This window comes from Triticum aestivum, chromosome 3D, assembly GCF_018294505.1.
Source record: "Triticum aestivum cultivar Chinese Spring chromosome 3D, IWGSC CS RefSeq v2.1, whole genome shotgun sequence".
NCBI lineage: Eukaryota > Viridiplantae > Streptophyta > Magnoliopsida > Poales > Poaceae > Triticum > Triticum aestivum.
This window is the reverse complement of record NC_057802.1, coordinates 112500997-112521082: the sequence shown is the minus strand read 5'-3', so window position 1 is coordinate 112521082 and position 20086 is coordinate 112500997. Positions and strand designations below refer to the sequence as shown.

Below are 20086 nucleotides of genomic sequence, written 5' to 3'. Positions count from 1 at the left end.
TTGGTTTCCTTGGCGGGCTGGAAGGAGCCTTGAGCGTCATAATCCTTGGGATTGGGGGACAGGGTCGGCTGCTTGCCGGCCATGGCCACGACTCGGTCCAGCATCTTCTTCTCCTCAGCAATCATGAGGGACTCGGCTAGCCGGCTGCTGGCTGCAGCACACTCGGAAGATTTCTTGTAGTCTCCGGCTAAGGTGATGATCCCCTTCGAACTCGGCATCTTCATCTTGAGGTAGGCGTAGTGGGGCACAGCCATGAACTTGGCCAGGGCAGGTCGGCCAAGCAATGCGTGGTAAGGGCTCTCTAGATCCACCACTTCAAACCAGATCGCCTCTCGGCGGAAGTGATCCTTGTCTCCGAAGAGAACATCCATCTTGATCTTGCCGATTGGGGAACAGGACAGGCCGGGTACGATACCATGGAACACAGTCCGGCTTGGCATGAGTTTCCTCGTCTTGAGGTTCAGCTTCTCCATTGTGTCACGGTACAGTATGTTGATATTGCTCCCGCTGTCAATCAGCACACGGGAGAAACGGGCAGCTCGCCTTTCTGTCGCGAGGGTGGCGTCCAACACCAATGCATAAGAGCCAGGAGACGGCATCACCTCTGGGTGGTCAGCCTGGCTCCAGCTGATGGGCTTCTCAGACCAATGCATGAACTCTGGGTTGTTGGAGGCGACTTCGTTGACTTCTTGGTGCTGTCGGCGCCGACTGTGCTTGTCTTCGATTTGGCTTGTGAAGACGACATAGGTGGCGTGATCATCTAGGAACTCATCTTGAATGGCTCCGACTGCGGGGCGAACAGGCGGCTGCTGAGGGGCTGGAGGCGGCGGGCCAGCAGGTGGAGGCGGCACCAGCCCCTCGCCTTTGGAGATTCGTGTGAGCCAATGGCACTTCCGTGTCGTGTGGTTGGACGGCTTTGCGCCGTTGTGGAACTTGCAGGGGGCGTCTAGGGTTTGCTCATAAGAGAAGGTCGGCTGCCAAGCCGGCCTGCCGCCCTTCTGCTTCTTGGGAGCGGGCCGCTCTTTGGGTTGTTCGTCTTTGACTGTGGCAACTTGCCGACTGGAGGAAGGCGGCATGGGGGCCTTGCGCTTGTTGTCGTTCTGGTAAGGGCGTCGGTTGGAGTCGCCAGCCGGCGTCTTGGGAGCCGGAGCGAGCACCCTCCCAGAGGCATCCACTCGAAGCTCGGTCTTCATCGAGGAGTCGGCAGTGGCGTACTTGTCTGCTATGATCAGCAGCTCATCGAGGGTAGTCGGTTCGTCGCAGAGGAGTCGGTGCTCGAGGAGGGTGCCCTCTCGGCACCCGTCGGTGAAGTACTCTATGGCCTGGACCTCGTGTACCCCCTCGCAGGAGTTGCGGAGCTCGGCCCAACGCGTGAGGTAATCGCGAGTCGATTCGCTGGGCCCTTGGACGCACAAGGAGAGCTGGCGGGGCTTGGGAGGCCGCTTGTACGTGCTGGCGAAGTTGCTGACGAAGACTTCCGTGAAGTCTAGCCAGCTGTTGATGCTGTAGGGCATGAGGCTGTTCAGCCAAGTGCGTGACGTGCCTTGAAGCATGAGCGGGACGTATTTCACGGCAACGCGCCTGTTGCCGTTCGCTATGCTAACTGCGGTGGAGTAGTCGATCAGCCAGTCTTCCGGTTTCACGGACCGTTGTATTTTGGTGTGTCTCTTGGGAGCGAGAACCCTCTGGGGAAAGGCTCGTCGCGGATGCGGGGGCCAAAGCAAGGCGGGCCGACAGCATCTTCTTCTTCTAGCGCCAGGGATCGCGCTAGGCGGTCGATCCGGTGGCGGGCATCATTCTCGCCAACTCCCTCGCGGTGGCCTAGTCGGCCGCCGAGGGTCGGATGCATGACAGGCGGCGGGGTGGGATATCCCTCTCCACGAGGCGGGGGAGGAGGCGGATTGCCTCGTCGTTCCATAGCTCGGGGGCGGCCTTCTGCGTCGCGCTCGATGGTGAGCCGAGTCCGGCTGCAGCTAGCAGCCGGCTCCTTCTCCTTTCTTGCGCGGGCGCCGTCTGCAGTCGGCGTCCGGGATGTTGCGCCGTGCTCACGGCGTGGGTGAGGACTCTCAGCGCGGGCGCTGGCTTCGTGCTGCCCAGCAGCCGCGTCGATCAGCTGCTGGATGCGCTTAGTCATCTAGGGGAGCTCGTCAGCCCCCAACCCGTTCAGCTCGTCTGCGGCCGCCTGGGTGGCGCGCAGGTTCTCGAGGGGCGTGGCGTAGACTGGGCGATCTGCCCCCAGCATGCTGGCGATGGCTGCGCCGCGCTTCTTGACGAAGTCGGCTCGGCTCGGCCCGCTAGGAGGAGGCGTGCCAAAGGCGGCGCGGTCGACTTCGCGCTGGTGAGCCTCAGTGAGGCGTCTCATGGATGCTATCTTCCGGCCTTCCACGACAAGGGCGAGGCGGCGTGCCTCCAATGTCTCGGCGTCGGCGCCTGCTGGGTTGGGACGGACAAGTCGTGCAACGCTGCTTGTAGGGCGTCGTGGGCATTCTAGCCAGAGACGGCGCCGTGGCTGATGACCAACACCTCAGTGACAGCGCTGCTGCCACTGTCGGCTCGAGGGAGAGGGTCGTCGATGATCACCACGTTGGTGGGGAAGGCGTCAAGTGATGTCGTGTCGGAGTCGACCAGCATCGGGTCGGTGGAGCCGACCAACTCCAAGTCCACAGCAAGCTCGCTGGAGACGTGGAGCTGGTCGAGGAGGCTGACGAGGCGGTGCTCGGGGCAGTCTGTGCCCACGTCGAACGCAGGCTCGTCGGAGATGCGAGCCTCGCCAAGAAGATCGGCGAGGCAGCTCGCCGCGCAGGCGTCGTCGACGCCTTGCAGCGCGTCGGGGCAAGCGCCATCGAGCGTGGCGGGCTGGCTACGCTCGCGGGGGAGGATGGGCGCCAAATGTCGGGTGGTAGGTGCGACATATGCCAATGGGTGGCTTATCATTGTGGGAGCCAGTAAGACATCGCCGGTGCCTGGAAACAGGATAAGGCGAAGACATGCACGCCGGCGAATCTTACCCAGGTTCGGGGCTCTCCGTGGAGATAACACCCCTAATCCTGCTCTGCGGGGTCTGTGCATGATCACTAGATCAATACAAGTAGCTACAAGAGGCTCCTTGAGCTATTTGGCTAGAGGAAGAAGAACGGCACGGCTAGCTCTCCTTTTCTCTCTATGTGGTGTCTAGAACTATATGAGATCGACCCTTTGCATGGGTGCCCTGGGGGGTTTATATAGGCCTACCCCCTAGGGGTACAATGGTAATCCGGCTGGACGTTGGTCCTAGCCGTCGGTGTCTATATTTGCCGGCTTCTCCGCCGACCGCTGGGGCACGCCGACTGGTGGGTCCCGCCGGCTGCCTGGCTCATGGCCGACAGGCCGGCCCCACCGCCTGGGGGTCTTGCCGGTGGCTGGTTACTGTAACCTTGCCTCTGATGACGAGGGCTTTGTCGAGGTAACCATGGCCACAGTGCCACCGCCTTGCGGGCTCTCACTGTAGCCTTACCTCGTCTTGTCTCCTTAATGATGCACATACTTCGAGGATGGGGGATAGCCGGCTGTTGGGAGCCGGCTATGCCCCATGCCAACTGGGGGAGGCCTGACCGCCTTCGAGCATCTCTCTGACTGAAGGGGCCCGCCGCCCGCGGGCCGTACTGGCGCCTGTCGTGGGTGGTGTCATGGTCTACATGGCAACAGTGTCGCGTCGGACAGGGGATGGCCGACCCGTACGACGTACTGTGGCCATGCGTGCTCCGGGATTCGGGGGGTGGCAGGTTGTACTATAGCCACGCCCCGTCTCATCATCGTTATGTGGGTGCAGCCTTGGCCGGCTTTCTCGGAGTCAGCCTTCTTCATGGCTGGCTTCTGGGAGTCGGTCCCTTTGGGGCCGGCTTCCTGGAGTCGGCCATCTTGGGATTCTCTTCGGGAAGGTTTTTGAGGCTGGGTCGCCTTCTGGTAGTCGGCCTGGGTGATAGCCGGCCAGGGGAAGGCGGCCCTGTGCTCTGGGTGCTTGAGGGCTCGATTGGCCTGGTAATTTTTTGAAGAGCCGGGGGGAGTCGGTTAGGCTACCCGTGGACATTTACTCCGACACTTCTGCTGCTGCTCTCCCCCTCGCTTGTGCTGCTGCTCTGCTCCAATTTAGCTACACTTCAGTCGACTGAATCGACTTTTGGGTCAGTCAATTTTCAGGGGGTGGGGGGGCTCGCCGGAGTTAAGGAAGAACCACCCGCAGCGGGGACGGGGGCTCGCCGGAGAGGTACCCCACTATCTATCTTAGGGTTCAGGGTGGGGCGGGGGGGCTATAGGGCTGGCCTAGGCGGCGGCGGACCGGCGGTGGGGAGTTGTTTCCGGGCGGTGAGGCAGCGCTGGGGCCGGTGGTTCGGCCGGCGGTGGCTGGCGGCTCAGGGGGGTGCAGGTTGAAGATGAACTACAGGCCCTCCCTAAACTACATGTCAAGTGCCTCTCTGCTACCATTGCGTTCAGTTTCGACAGTAACATTCAGATTCCACAGTAAATTTCAGTTTCGATAGTTAAGTTCAGAGTCAACGGTTTTTACCTCATCTGTTGTAGTCAGGTGGTTTTTGGTGATGTAAATTTTACATCTATTTTACATCATCTATTGGAGATGCTATTAGAATCCCACTTGAGATTGACGATGTCTGTCTTGTGCTGCTTCAGCCTTGACGTCTTACGGCTCACTCGGGCTGCTCCAACGACAGAACGATCCATCACAACAGAGCAGTGCCCTGGACGCCGTCTACAGATTCCTTAGATCTTCCTCCACACCTCCGATTGCCACCTCTGCCTCAACTACTTAAGGGACCAACCCAATGATGTTGAGGTCGACATGGCTACGGCAAAGAGGTTGTAAACTTGCTGCATCACCTATTACTATACATTCATGTCGATCCATTAGGGCTATTTTGGTTCAATGGAAAAACATAGCAATAGGGAATTTTCCAATGGCACTCTACTATTCAATTATTCATGCATTTTGTTGAAAGGAATGAAGCAAAACATCCACCTGGACCTAATTTTCAAAATCCTATGCATGAAAACATGACCAAGTGCATTAGTGGCAGAATAACATTCTAACTGTACACACTTTCATATGGTTTCACTTTATTTTGACCATGTTTCTTTGCATTCCTCTGCTCTTCCAATTCATGTAAACCAAACACCCAAGTTGACAGAAATTCTGTGTTTACAAATGCTCTGTTTACCATGTGCATTCCTATCCTATTCCGGTGTTTTTCCTATCCCTGCATTTTTAGAATCATGCAAGCCAAATGAGCCCTTACAGAATTACTTCAGTTACACGTAGGTGTTGAAGGGAACTTTGTGTAGTTTGTCCTGCTCCTACCGCGACGTCGTCCACCTCACCTAAGCTGCTCCATCGATAGAAACATCCACCAAACCAGACATCACGACTCCTGACCGTCTTTCGCCGCCTCAGATCTCCTTCCCTGCCGCCGGCACCCACCGCAACGGCATCACCATCATCAACTCAGCAGATGAACCTTAGGAGTACACGGGTCCACAAGCGAGGTCGCACTCTTTTGATTCTGCTTATGTTATGCATTGCTTAAAATTACCTACTACTTTATCGTCCTGTTCACCTCTTGGACTCCAAGTCAGGTCCAAATTAATGTTCAAACTTGAGTTCTAAATTAGTTGTGGGGCACATATCAAGGAAGCAATGAATAGTATCTCTGTCTAATATCTGGTTCACCTAGGGTATGCCTATGTTGTTCATCTTGGGTGGGAAACAAATAGTAAAGCAATAATCATCTGTCTTCTTATTAAATTAAAGCAATCATCAGCCTGCTATCATTATTTTTGGATCCATCCACTGGTTGTTACCATCACTCTAAATTTCTGCTTGCTCTCCTTACATAATCTCACCATATTTTTTTCGTATGCATGTCAGATATTGTACACAGTCATGTTAAACATGTAGAGAAAAAGAGAAGAGTTTTGCGCGGCAATACAATGTCATGCAGACGTCGCTCCATGGTGGGTTCAATGGCAAACCCTCCCCACCCCTCTCCAGATTGTAATCCAGAGGAAGATATTTGTTCAGAGGCGGATTCAGACGCCGCTGACCACTCCTATTTACCCCCCAAGGTGTTTGTTCTACCTTGGCATGATGATGTTAGTCATATCATGCATATGTTGCCTTGCAGTGCCTACTTTTGACATCATATATGTCATCTGCTTAGTTTAGACATGTTCTGTCGCCACCTGTTTGGTTTCTATATCATATATGGGAATTATGCAGTCTCATGTCTTTTAGCCAGCCATAATATATGTGAAATGTGCAATGCCATCCTGTTTAACCAGGCATCATATATTTGAATGATATCTTGCCCATCCTTTTCTTCATTACATTTCCATTTTTCGACAATGTTTGTACATTAAACTACTCTTCCTGTGAATCAGCCATTTGGGTGGGAGATTGAAAAATCTGGAGTGAAAACAAGGCCTTCAGAGCAGACAGTGCTACCTGTCGAAGCAGATCTCTTGTTGGGTCCCGATAGCTCCTCAGAGATGGATTCAGAGACAGATGACCAGTCCTATTCCCCCACCGAGGTGTATGCTCTAACTTGGCACGACGTTTTAGTTATTCGTCATATCTTTGAATTATGTTATGTATCTAGTTTAGATAGACATCATATATGTGAAATTATGTCATGCTATCCGTTTTAGTTAAACAATATACAAGTCAACTATTTCATGCCCTCTTTTTTCCACACTATCTATTGCATCTGTCTCTCATACAATGTCTGTACATTCAACTATGTTTCCTGTTTATCAGCCATTTGAATTGGAGTCGGTGATGCCAGCATCTAGCGGACTAAAAACACGGTCTTCAAATAAAACAGTGCTACCTCTTGGTGGAGATAGCACCCCGGTTGTACATGCACGAGAACCAGCCCTACCACATATAACCCAAACTCTCGCAGATTGTACCCCTACTGCGATGGATAGAGAACCAGCTTCACCCAATCTAACCCCAGCCCCAGCAGATAGTAACCCAGTTCCTATTGACACAGCACCATCTCCACCACAGAGCTCTCAAACAAGAGCAGTTAGTAAGGCAGCTCCAGTGCCCAAAGGGCCAGTACTACCACGGTGAACCCCAACTCCACCAATTAGTACGCCTATTCCTGTGGAGGAAGCACAACCAGCTAGTCGTAGTTTAGCATCTATCGCATTTGATGTTGTTAAATCGTATGTGCGTATCTTCCCCTGAAGATGAAGGAAAATGCCAGTTGCAGGTGTTTGTCCAGGAGTTATGTGTAAGTAATGTTATTCATGGCAATTACTTTGCTTTGTCCCATACATCCTACCTCCATGATGGTTATAATACAACAAATTTTCCCATTTTTCTCTATAGAGAAGGACCGATTTGGAAACTCAGGATGAGGTAACCTGTGCTAATACCTCTGCTATCTTCAAGAATGCTTGGTGGCAGTATCGGAATTACCTGAAGAAGACGTACTTTACCGGCAAAGAAACTCATCAAATTCCCTTACGTTCTCCTGAGACACATTTACTGGACGATGACTGGGAACGCCTTGTTCTGTACTAGTCCCGAACCAAGAATGTGGTAAGATCTATGAGCTCATTTTCTATTTTAAGTAGTATATTCTTGTGTCTTACTGTACTTTGTTCATGTAGAACAAGTGCCTAAACCTGAAGAACAACTGTTCTAATTTAAGATTCAAGTGCTATCATAGTTCCAAAAAGCGCTAGGCGTTAATTGTGCGTTTTTCCACCGCCTTGCGCTTTACTGACCAAAGCGCATGCTTATGCGCAGTTATGCACAGATTAAGTGTAGTTATGCGCAATGCGTTTCGCCAACGCCTAGAGCCTAGGCGCGCCTTTTTTTAACTATGATTGCTATCGTGCATACTGCTTTGCTCTTGTATCACTGTATTTACTCATACAAACTTATTTTTAAATTGAAGGATCCAATCGAAACTCCAATGGCACAGCAGGTATGTTCACGCAAGTTTCTTTAATAGGCTTGCTCTTATCAATAGCTCTGTTGATTTCAATTTCAATTGTGTATACAGTTGATGTCTCATATCATGCACATTACTAGCATCACAACAGAGCCAATAGTGTTGTTGTACATATCGACCCGTGGTATGCATCTGAAATCTTGTTGTGCCGTGTAGTTTCCCACGCTTTGTATTCTTTCACTGCTGCTTTGTCTTGAATTGATATGATGTGAACCGTGCCTCTATTTTGATTTGGCAAGACAATGCAGTGACCATAGGACATAGATATATGTTTGTTTGATGCTTTTATTATGTACTAGTACTTGGCAATAGAAGACTTGGTAGTTTAATCCTGTCCACCTTACTAATGAACTGGTTCACCGAAATGAGTTTCATATACTAGTACATGCTAAACCTGTTATGTGTCTGCTTGTTTCTTCTTTTAGAATGCTGACAGAATATTGGGAAAGAGTGCCTTATTAAGCAATGGTAAAGGAAGTAATGCAGATAAGGTTTAGGATAGTGACACATCCTTGTTGGTCTCCAACAAAGCTGATAAAATAGTGAGACATGACTAGCTCGAAGACAGTGAGACAACACCAAAGTCCTGTCTTGGTTTAGTGTTGGAGTTACTCGCCACTACCGCTTGCACAAGCTTTCAAACTCACTGTCTGAATCAGTTTGGTTTCTTGAGTCTCAACTACAAGCTGAAAGACATCGATCAGCTGTGTTGCGATAAGAAGTGGAAGGACTGCGGAAGTCCCTAGAGCATTCAGATGCATACTTTCTGGTGCAACAGCAAGCGTTGGAGGATTTTAGCGAAAAACAGGACAAAGCTAATAAGCTTGCAAAGCTTATTGCCAGCATGGTGGATACCACGTTTCTTGAGCTCTTCTGAAGTTGTTTCGGTTATGCTCTTGTTTTGCTGTCGCGTTTATTTGCACTGGTGGCCAATTTTGACAGCCAGTGTATGTAATATGCTGCTTTGTTCCCTATATTTGCACTGGTAACGAACTTTGATGCCCAGTGGATGTAATATGTGTAATAGCGGTAATAGGCTAGCGTTAATTGCTTGCTTATTTATTTCCTTATTGTCTTGTTTAGTTGTTTGCTTGTAGTCACTGCAGTTCTTTTTCTGTGTTTTTCTAGTGGCCACAATAACCTATTTTTGGAAACTAGGCCAAAATAATCATGGCAACACACGGACTGTTGTAACCATGGGCCTCTTGCGGGCTGTATGATCCATGGGCCTTCTACGGGCCGTAGGATCCATTGGCCTTCTATACGGGCCGTAGGATCCATGGGCCTTCTATGGGCCGTAGGATCCATGGGCCTTCTACGGGGCGTATCATCATTTCGCCAATCATGGGTCGTACTATTCATGGACAATAACGGGCCGTTAATAGGCCGTATTTGATAACTCTATGAAAACAGCCCAACGGGTTTTTTACATGAAAACGGCCCAACGTATTAACGGGCCACAAACGGGCCGACTGTAACCACGGGCTGAATTTGGCCCACAAGCAGAAAATGACAGTAATGGGCCGTAAGTAACCGAATGCTGGAAATGAGCCCAAGAATAAATGGGCCCTGAGAAGGCCGAAAGATAACATGGGCAGGAAACGGCCCAACGGAATAATGGGCCGTTAATGGGTATAAAGTAATACACTGTTCGTTACAGGCCAGTTTTACCATGGGCCGTTAAGGGGCCGAGGGTTACTAAGGGCCTCATATGGGCCGAAAAACGTCATGGGCCATACATGGGCCGGAAGTTAAAACAGGCTGGAATTATATTGGACGGCCCAGATGACGCTACTAGGCCTAATTCGGATAGGCCGTAAACGGGCCCTGGGTTAGCGGTCTATAAATGGGTTATATGTGAACATGTCGTTAACAGGCTTGCCGTGGGCCAGCCCACCACCTTTTGACCAAGTCAAACGGGCCGGCCCTTTCAGAGGAATGGGCCTCTGTTGGGCCGTGCCACGTGTTGACGTATCATAGGCGCTTTGGGTCCAATGAGTGGATGACATCTGTCCCAACGGCGAGCCGACACGTGTTTCCTCCAGCCAATGATGATTTCACACGTGGAAAATCCCCATTGATCGGGGCTGTTAACAGGTTATCGGATCCAAAACTGGACCCGATAGCTTAACGGCGTTCCGTTACGGTGGATGCCACGTGTCGGTCACCCTTGACGAAAGCACTTCTGTGACGCGCAATTTATCGTCATGGTAGTGGACACTTCTGTGATGATAATTTTGTTAATGTCATGGAACACTTCTACGACAGCAGAGGTATGACTATCTTGATTCTGTCATAAAATTGTCATGGATGTACATGCATGACAGAAAACGTGACCTACTATGACAAACACGTATCATCACGGAAGTGTATTTTTTTGTAGTGACTACAAGAAATATGTCAACTTGCGACCATCACTATTGTTCACTAAAAGGTCATTTTTTTCATTTGCGACCTTTTTTGACCAAAAACAGATGGTCAAAAGCTAACAGTCGTAAACTGAAGTTAACGACCTTCTCTGTGAAAAGGTCGTGGAAGGCCACGACCAAAACAAAAGGTCATGGATTCTATGACCTTCTATTTTTGTCGCTTGCTGTTTGCCCAGGCCACGTCGGATCCGACATGGCAAGCTGACGTGGCAAAATTGCGACCAAATGAAAAGGTCATTACTTAGATTCAGCCCCGTCCAGTTCGATGTATATCTGGGCCGAGCCCAGTTATTCAGCCCATTTAATATATTATTTTCTGTTAATTTTTGTTAGCTACATGGGCCTGGCCCAACAATTCGGCCTTTTTATATTCTAGGTCATGGCCTTTTAATATTCAATTTCTTATTATTTTCGCCCTTCTCTAACGTGTTTTTTCCATTAAATAAATAGCTCCAGTCCAACTTTGTTTGGGCCATGGCCAATTCAGGCCCAGTACTATTTTCTGTCATATTCAACCCATATGAAGTAGCATGTACACAATTTTCATAATCTTCATGTCATTTAAAGCAGCATGTACACAGAGAATACAACATTTAATTACACAGGAATACATCATCTACACAATTTGCCTTAACTTACTACTACATCACATTGTTCCAACTCGTATTAGCACATCTGATGTGCTCTAGAGGCGACAACTTGCCTTCCTATAAGAACACTCCAATTCTATCTACTCACCCCCATTCACATGCAACATAAGAAGCTAGTGTAGAATGCCATCTTAACCACATCCGCAGCACCATAAACTGTTGTAGAGTGAGAAGCTTCAGCAAGGAGGCATAGGCTCCACCCTTGCGTCCGGTGGCACCTGCAGGGAGGGAAAGAGACTGAGAAGCAAGCAAATAAAACACTGAAGTTCAGGGCAACCAAGCTCATGGTAGTGATCAACCAAGCAAGCAAATAAAGCAGCTAGTAAAAAGCAAATTAGTTGCTCACAGCAAAAGGCGGATAAATCAGTTGCCATCTCATAGCAAAAGGTGGATATATCAGCTGCCATCTCACAGCAAAAGGCAAATTAGCTATGCAAGGGACATAACAGAAAATGTATTTAAAGATCACAATATAATGGCTCAATGCCTGAAGCTTTTTCGCTTACGATAGGAGATTATACAAAAAAGAATACAAGATTCCTCTGAACAGGAGCAGAGCAGGTATAGAGCACCTATGTTAATGTTGCCCATACAATTTATTTAGCTCTTAGGTTCATATTAAATTCAAATAATCTGGGACAGTTCAACAAACAAAAATGTGAAGCAAATAGCATCTTCAGTTCAGCAACAGGTTCTACATACAGTAAGAGCAGCCCCGGAAGGCAAAAACAGTGAGCAAAAACCAAATGAGTTGCTTTAACTCTAACTAGTTGGTAACAAATTGACATAATCTCGGACAGTTCAACATATCAAAATGTGAAGCTAACATCATATGCTCAGCTGACAAATGATGCCTATGTAACTCCTCTACATTATACAGTACCACACTAACAGAACTACATCTCTAGACACAAGAACAAAGCGGTACGTTGATGACATGCTAGGCATCAGTTTTAAAAAGCTCGATTTTAGATCATCAACAACCAGAAAGCCTCAGCGGTCTAAATGTTCAGCACACCATCATCAGATCACCGACGAGCAGGACCCGATACGACCCATACACAGCAACTAGGAAAAAAATGGGATCAAGCAGAGAGGGAGGTGGGTACCTTCTGGTTGACAAGGTCGAACGCCCTCTTGTGCACCCGCATCTCAAACCGATCCCAGGTGTTGGTACCTATTTTACCAAAACAGGATAACATAGTTACACTCTGTTTACTTTCAAATCATCATAAGAAACTATAGCACAGCAAGAGTATCAGATGACTGATTTGTGATGGGCTGAGTATCAGGTTTAAATAGCTCGATTTTGAAACATCAAATGTATCAGAATAATCATATGAATCATCATTTGCTCAGCCCATCTACCAAGTGCAACTACTTCATCATTCTAGGTAAATTAAGATGTTAAATGACTATAACTAGTAGTATGCTACAATCATATGGTACTGGTTAAAAATGTGACCAGAGGACTACACTTGAACACATCACTTGCAATGCCTATTGGAAGGAGCAAGTGTATAGAAGAAAACAAACATTAGACAGGCTGGCCATCAGTCTTAAAAACCTCAATTTTGTATTCCTCAAAGAGAATCTCAGGAATATGTTGTTGTAGCATCATCTGACCAGCCAATCCATCATTAACACACGTGCACACACAGAGCAGAGAACGATTTGAAAATCAAGTGCAAGAATTGCTGCAACACATACAACTAGCATGTTACGGTTGTGGGTGATGGGGAAAATGCATGTGAAGTGCATAAATCACAGAGGGGTGTGTACAATACACACCATCTTTGACAGCAAGCAAAACAGACAGGAATAGAGCATGTCAACTACTGTAAAGCACAATCACTAGCATGGTGGTGAGAGAAGTTTCCAGACGCCAACCATTCTTCTTGCATGTCAAGTACAGTTACTGCTAGTCTGCTACCCTGCACCACATCAAGGGGCACGAACCCCATATGCAGAACCAAATCATGCATGTCAATCATCAATCAATCAATCAAAAACAGAAGAAAAAAAGATGGAGTGATGCATGCATGTGTACCCATGCAGGAGCATACTACTACTAGCTTAGCTAGGATGGCATGCATGGTGTGCCCTCCTTGTGCAGCTAGGGCGATGAGCTCGTCATGCGTTCAGATGAGAGTTCACTACAAAAAAACCCATATGTAAAACAGAATTGCACACATAGAATTAAAGTCAGCGACAGCAAACACGACAACAGACAGTGGTTTGTATTTTGACAGCGGCCGGTAGCTTAGTAACGCTGCCGCTTGCTTGTGTTGGTGGATGCGATGGACACACACACGCAGAGGCGAAGTTGCGGATCAAGTGGCTCTAGTTGCAGCAGAAAAGACAAAGATTACCAGCCATTAGAAACTGATCCCACGCCATTAGAATCATATTGGAAGCTAATAACTAGTCAATGCAACATCAAGTCTATTCATTGCTACCTGTAACGCATGGACTAAGGGGCAGGAACCAAACCATGCATGGAGAGAAGCGTCGACGGTAACAAACAAGACAGGGAGAGATGACCTTGAGGTCGTCGGCAGAAGGAGAATGGTCGGAGGAGTATAGCCGGCCTCCGTCGCAAATCTGGAAGCACTAGTCTCGCCATGGCGAATCTGGCGCCGCCTCGATCTAGGGCCTCCCGGCACGAGAGGGAGAGAAGGTGAGTGGAGGGCGCAGCGTCAGAGGGCACCGACCGCACGGCCGCGTCGTCGTCATCGTCGACCACACGGCAATGGACGAAGTAGACGAAGCCGTGGTGGACCTGCGCGCATGTATTGGGAGGGGAGGGAGGAAACCGCATCAGCAAAATCGAAACCAAGCAACAAAGAGAGACCATGAGGGGGAGAGAGAGGAAACCCTAACCTTCCATGGCCGCGGCTGCCCTTGCGCGGTAGTGGATCCGGCGCTATGAGCAGAGGAAGGGCGGATCTGGCGCGCCATGGCCGCCGGCTCACGTGCAGCCCTCTTCCCCCAAAGGGGATCGAGATGTGGTTCAATGAGAGAGAGGGGGGAGCCGAGGCCGTCCATCTCGGCCTTCTCAGGAGAAGGGGAGCCGGAGGAGGTGGTGATCCGGCTCGAGGACGGCGGTGTTGGGCGGTATCGATGGGGGCGGCGGCGCATGAAGGAGGGCGCAGCTAGGGTTTGGACGAGGGGGTGAGAGGAGAGATGCGCTGATCAAGGAGGGGAACCGGGGATGAAAGGGATGAGGGGTGAGAGGGGGAGGGGGAAGAGGGCTGCCGTCGGGTCCGGGACTATCCAACGGTGTTTGATGCATGATCCGCGTGAGGTGCTCATGGACCAATCAGGACGCAATAAAGGCCTTGATGAAGTTGACATTGATCCCAATGGTAAAGCGGTGGATCAAAAGGTATATCGCTCCATGATTGGATCCTTGCTTTACCTTTGTGCATCTAGACCGGATATCATGTTGAATGTGGGAATTTGTGCACGGTTTCAAGCCGCACCTAAGGAAAGCCACTTTGTGGCGGTCAAGCGAATCTTTCGATATTTGGCTCATACCTCAAACTTTGGCTTATGGTACCCAAGAGGAGCAAACTTCAAGCTTGTAGGTTATTCGGACTCCGATTGGGCGGGAGACAAAGTGGATAGGAAATCCACTTCCGGAGGGTGCCAATTTCTTGGTTGCTCTTTGGTAAGTTGGTCTTCTAAAAAGCAAAGTTGTGTGTCTCTCTCGTCCACCGAAGCGGAGTATGTGGCGGCCGGGAGTTGTTGTGCACAACTCTTATGGATGAGGCAAACTTTAAAGGATTACGGTGTCATTTGTAACAAAGTGCCTCTTTGGTGTGACAATGAAAGTGCCATCAAGATTTCTCTCAACCCGGTGCAACACTTCAAGACGAAGCATATTGAGATTAGGTATCACTTCATCCGGGATTATATTAGGCGAGGGGAGATCGAGCTCAACTATGTCAACACTCATGATAACCTTGCAGATATTTTCACGAAGCCATTGGATGAAGCAAGATTTCGCGAGTTAAGGCATGAGCTAAATATCATTGATTCGAGCAATGTGGTTTGAACCTTTGCACACCCCTCACATTCATCATGCATTCTTGTCTAGGTGTAGGCATGGACATAGGGGGAGTGTTGTTCTCTCAATGAACTCTTCCTCCCCCCATAATGCATAAACTAATCTCACTCTTTCACATTAGCCATTTTTGATGGTACTTGTGCTTCAAAGACGAGTTTTGGTCATGGGCCCAAGGATAATTCTGTTGGGGAACGTAGCAGAAATTCAAAATTTTCTACGCATCACCAAGATCAATCTATGGAGTAATCTAGCAACGAGGGGAAGGGGAGTGCATCTACATACCATTTTAGATCGCGATGCGGAAGCGTTGCAAGAACGCGGATGAAGGAGTCATACTCGTAGCGATTCAGATCGCGGTTGATTCCGATCTAAGCACCGAAGAACGGTGCCTCCGCGTTCAACACACGTGCAGCCCGGTGACGTCTCCCACGCCTTGATCCAGAAAGGAGAGAGGGAGAGGTTGGGGAAGACTCTGTCTAGCAGCAGCACGACGGCGTGGTGGTGATGGAGGAGCGTGGCAATCCTGCAGGGCTTCGCCAAGCATCGCAGGAGAGGAGGAGGACATGGAAGAGGGGGAGGGCTGCGCCAGAACTTGGGTTGCTGCTACCCTCCCACCCCCCACATATATATAGGGGCAAGGGAGAGGGGGGGCGGCCCCCTTAGATCCAATCTGAGGAGGGGGCGGCAGCCAGGGGGGTTGCCTTGCCCCCCAAGGCAAGGGGGGTGCCTCCCCTTAGGGTTCCCCCAAACCCCCAGGCGCATGGGCCCTGGGAGGGAAGGTGCCCAGCCCACTAAGGGGCTGGTACCTCTCCACATACAGACCATAGGGCCCTTCGGGGCTGGTGGCCCCTCCCGGTGGACCCCCGGAACCCTCCGGTGGTCCCGGTACATTACCGGTGACGCCCGAAACTCTTTCGGTGGCCAAAACGGGACTTCCCATATATAAATCTTTACCTCCGGACCATTTCGGAACTCCTCGTGACGTCCGGGATCTCATCCGGGACTTCGAACAACATTCGGTAACCACGTATATCTATTCCCTATAACCCTAGCGTCATCGAACCTTAAGTGTGTAGACCCTACGCGTTCGGGAACCATGCAGACATGACCGAGACGTTCTCCGGTCAATAACCAACAGCGGGATCTGGATACCCATGTTGGCTCCCACATGTTCCACGATGATCTCATCGGATGAACCACGATGTCAAGGATTCAATCAATCCCGTATACAATTCCCTTTGTCTATCGGTATGTTACTTGCCCGAGATTCGATCGTCGGTATCCCGATACCTTGTTCAATCTCGTTACCGGCAAGTCTCTTTACTCGTTCCGTAACACATCATCCCGTGATCAACTCCTTGGTCACATTGTGCACATTATGATGATGTCCTACCGAGTGGGCCCAGAGATACCTCTCCGTTTACACGGAGTGACAAATCCCAGTCTCGATTCGTGCCAACCCAACAGACACTTTCGGAGATACCTGTAGTGCACCTTTATGGCCACCCAGTTACGTTGTGGCGTTTGGTACACCCAAAGCATTCCTACGGTATCCGGGAGTTGCACAATCTCATGGTCTAAGGAAATGATACTTGACATTAGAAAAGCTCTTAGCAAACGAACTACACGATCTTGTGCTAGGCTTAGGATTGGGTCTTGTCCATCACATCATTCTCCTAATGATGTGATCCCGTTATCAACGACATCCAATGTCCATGGTCAGGAAACCGTAACCATCTATTGATCAACGAGCTAGTCAACTAGAGGCTTACTAGGGACATGGTGTTGTCTATGTATCCACACATGTATCTGAGTTTCCTATCAATACAATTCTAGCATGGATAATAAACGATTATCATGAACAAGGAAATATAATAATAACCAATTTATTATTGCCTCTAGGGCATATTTCCAACAGTCTCCCACTTGCACTAGAGTCAATAATCTAGTTCACATCACCATGTGATTAACACTCACAGGTCACATCACCATGTGACCAACATCCAAAGAGTTTACTAGAGTCAACAATCTAGTTCACATCACTATGTGATTAACACTCAATGAGTTCTGGTTTGATCATGTTATGCTTGTGAGAGAGGTTATTAGTCAACGGGTCTGAACCTTTCAGATCCGTGTGTGCTTTACGAATATCTATGTCATCTTGTGGATGCTACCACGCGCTACTTGGAGCCATTTCAAATAACTGCTCTACTATACGAATCCGGTTTACTACTTCAGAGTCATCCGGATTAGTGTCAAAGTTCGCATCGACGTAACCCTTTACGACGAACTCCTTTCCACCTCCATAATCGAGAAAATTCCTTAGTCCACTAGATACTAAGGATAAGTTTGACCGCTGTCATGTGATCCATTCCCGGATCACTATTGTACCCCTTGACCAACTCATGGCAAGGCACACTTCATGTGCGGTACACAGCATAGCATACTGTAGAGCCTACGTCTAAAGCGTAGGGGACGACCTTCGTCCTTTCTCTCTCTTCTGCTGTGGTCAGGTCTTGAGTCTTACTCAATACTCACACCTTGTAACACAACCAAGAACTCCTTCTTTGTTGATCTATTTTGAACTCTTTCAAAATCATGTCAAGGTGTGCGTTCTTTGAAAGTATCATCAGGCGTCTTGATCTATCTCTATAGATCTTGATGCCCAATATGTAAGCAGCTTTATCCAGGTCTTCCTTTGAAAAACTCCTTTCAAACAACCCTTTATGCTTTCCAGAAATTTTACATCATTTCGGATCAACAATATGTCATTCACATATACTTATCAGAAATGTTGTAGCGCTCCCACTCACTTTATTGTAAATACAAGTTTCTAACAAACTTTGTATAAACCCAAAAACTTTGATCACTCCATCAAAGCGTATATTCTGACTCTGAGATGCTTGCTCTAGTCCATGGAAGGATCGCTGGAGCTAGCATACCTTTTAGCATCCTTAGGATCGACAAAACCTTTCTGATTGTATCACATACAACCTTTCCTTACGAAAACTGGTAAGGAAACTTGTTTTGACATCCATCTGCCAGATTTCATAAATGCAGCTAATGCTAACATGATTCCGACGGACTTAAGCATCGCTACGGATGAGAAAATCTCATCGTAGTCAACTCCTTGAACTTGTGAAAATACTCTTTGCCACAAGTCGAGCTTCATAGACGGTAACATTACCGTCCATGTCCGTCTTCTTCTTAAAGATCCATTTATCACAATGGCTTGCCGATCATCGGGAAAGTTCACCAAAGTCCATGCTTTGTTCTGATACATGGATCCTATCTCGGATTTCATGGTTTCTAACCATTTGTCGGAATATGGGCCCACCATCGCTTCTCCATAGCTCGTAGGTTCAGTATTGTCTAACAACATGATATCTAAGACAGGATTACCGGACCACTCAGGAGTAGTACATATCCATGTCGACCTACGAGGTTTGGTAGTGACTTGATCCGAAGTTTCATGATCACTATCATAAGCTTCCACTTCAATTGGTGTAGGTGCCACAGGAACAACTTCCTGTGCCCTGCTACACACTAGTTGAAGTGACGGTTCAATAACCTTATCAAGTCTCCACCATCCTCCCACTCAATTCTTTTCGAGAGAAACTTTTCCTCGAGAAAGGACCCATTTCTAGAAACAATCACTTTTGCTTCCAGATCTGAAATAGGAGGTATACCCAACTGTTTTGGGTATTCTATGAAGATGCATTTATCGGCTTTGGGTTCGAGCTTATCAGCCTGAAACATTTTCACATAAGCGTCGCAGCCCCAAACTTTTAAGAAACGACAGCTTAGGTTTCTCTAACCATATTCATACGGTGTCGTCTCAACGGAATTGCGTGGTGCCCTATTTAAAGTGAATACGGTTGTCTCTAATGCCTAACCCATAAACGATAGTGGTAATTCGATAAGAGACATCATGGTATGCACCATATCCAATAGGGTGCAGTTATGATGTTCGGACACACCATCACAGTTTGGTGTTCCAGGCGGTATTAATTATGAAACACTTTCCACAATGTCTTAATTGTGTGCCAAACTCGTAACTCAGATATCTCTATGATCATATCATAGACATTTTATCCTCTTGTCACGACGATCTTCAACTTCACTCTGAAATTACTTGAACCTTTCAATAATTCAGACTTGTGTTTCATCAAGTAAATACACTCAGCATCTACTCAAATCATCTGTGAAGTAAGAACATATCGATATCCACTGCGTGCCTCAGCACTCATTGGACTGCACACATCAAATGTATTACTTCCAACAAGTTGCTCTCTTGTTCCATCTTACTGAAAATGAGGCCTTTCAGTCATCTTGCCCATGTGGTATGATTTGCATGTCTCAAGTGATTCAAAATCAAGTGAGTCCAAACGATCCATCTGCATGGAGTTTCTTCATGCATATATACCAATAGACATGGTTCGCATGTCTCAATCTTTTCAAAAACGAGTCAGTCCAAAGATCCATCAACATGGAGCTTCTTCATGCGTTTTATCCCAATATGACTCAAATAGCAGCGCCACAAGTATGTGGTACTATCATTACTTTTGTCATGAACATGTGTATCACTACGATCGAGATTCAATAAACCATTTATTTTTAGGTGCAAGACCATTGAAGGTATTATTCAAATAAAAAGAGTAACCATTCTTCTTCTTAAATGAATAGCCGTATTGCGATAAACATAATCCAATCATGTTTATGCTCAACGCAAACACCAAATAACAATTATTTAGGTTTAACACCAATCTCGATGGTAGAGGGAGCATGCGATGCTTGATCACATCAACCTTGGAAACACTTCCAACACATATCGTCATCTCACCTTTAGCTAGTCTCCGTTTATTCCGCAGCTTTTATTTCGAGTTACTAACACTTAGCAACCGAACCGGTATCTAA

The 20086-nt window shown here is 48.2% G+C and overlaps 2 non-coding genes across 2 annotated transcripts; both read right to left on the bottom strand.

Annotated features, from left to right (window-relative positions):
* Nucleotides 1-12379: 12379 nt before the first annotated feature.
* LOC123081143 (small nucleolar RNA SNORD36) lies at nucleotides 12380-12454 on the bottom strand. Its single transcript, XR_006438653.1, has one exon. It is a non-coding gene; the product is annotated as a small nucleolar RNA SNORD36 (small nucleolar RNA).
* Nucleotides 12455-12644: 190 nt separating this feature from the next.
* LOC123081140 (small nucleolar RNA SNORD36) lies at nucleotides 12645-12724 on the bottom strand. The gene has a single exon (XR_006438651.1). It is a non-coding gene; the product is annotated as a small nucleolar RNA SNORD36 (small nucleolar RNA).
* Nucleotides 12725-20086: the final 7362 nt, after the last annotated feature.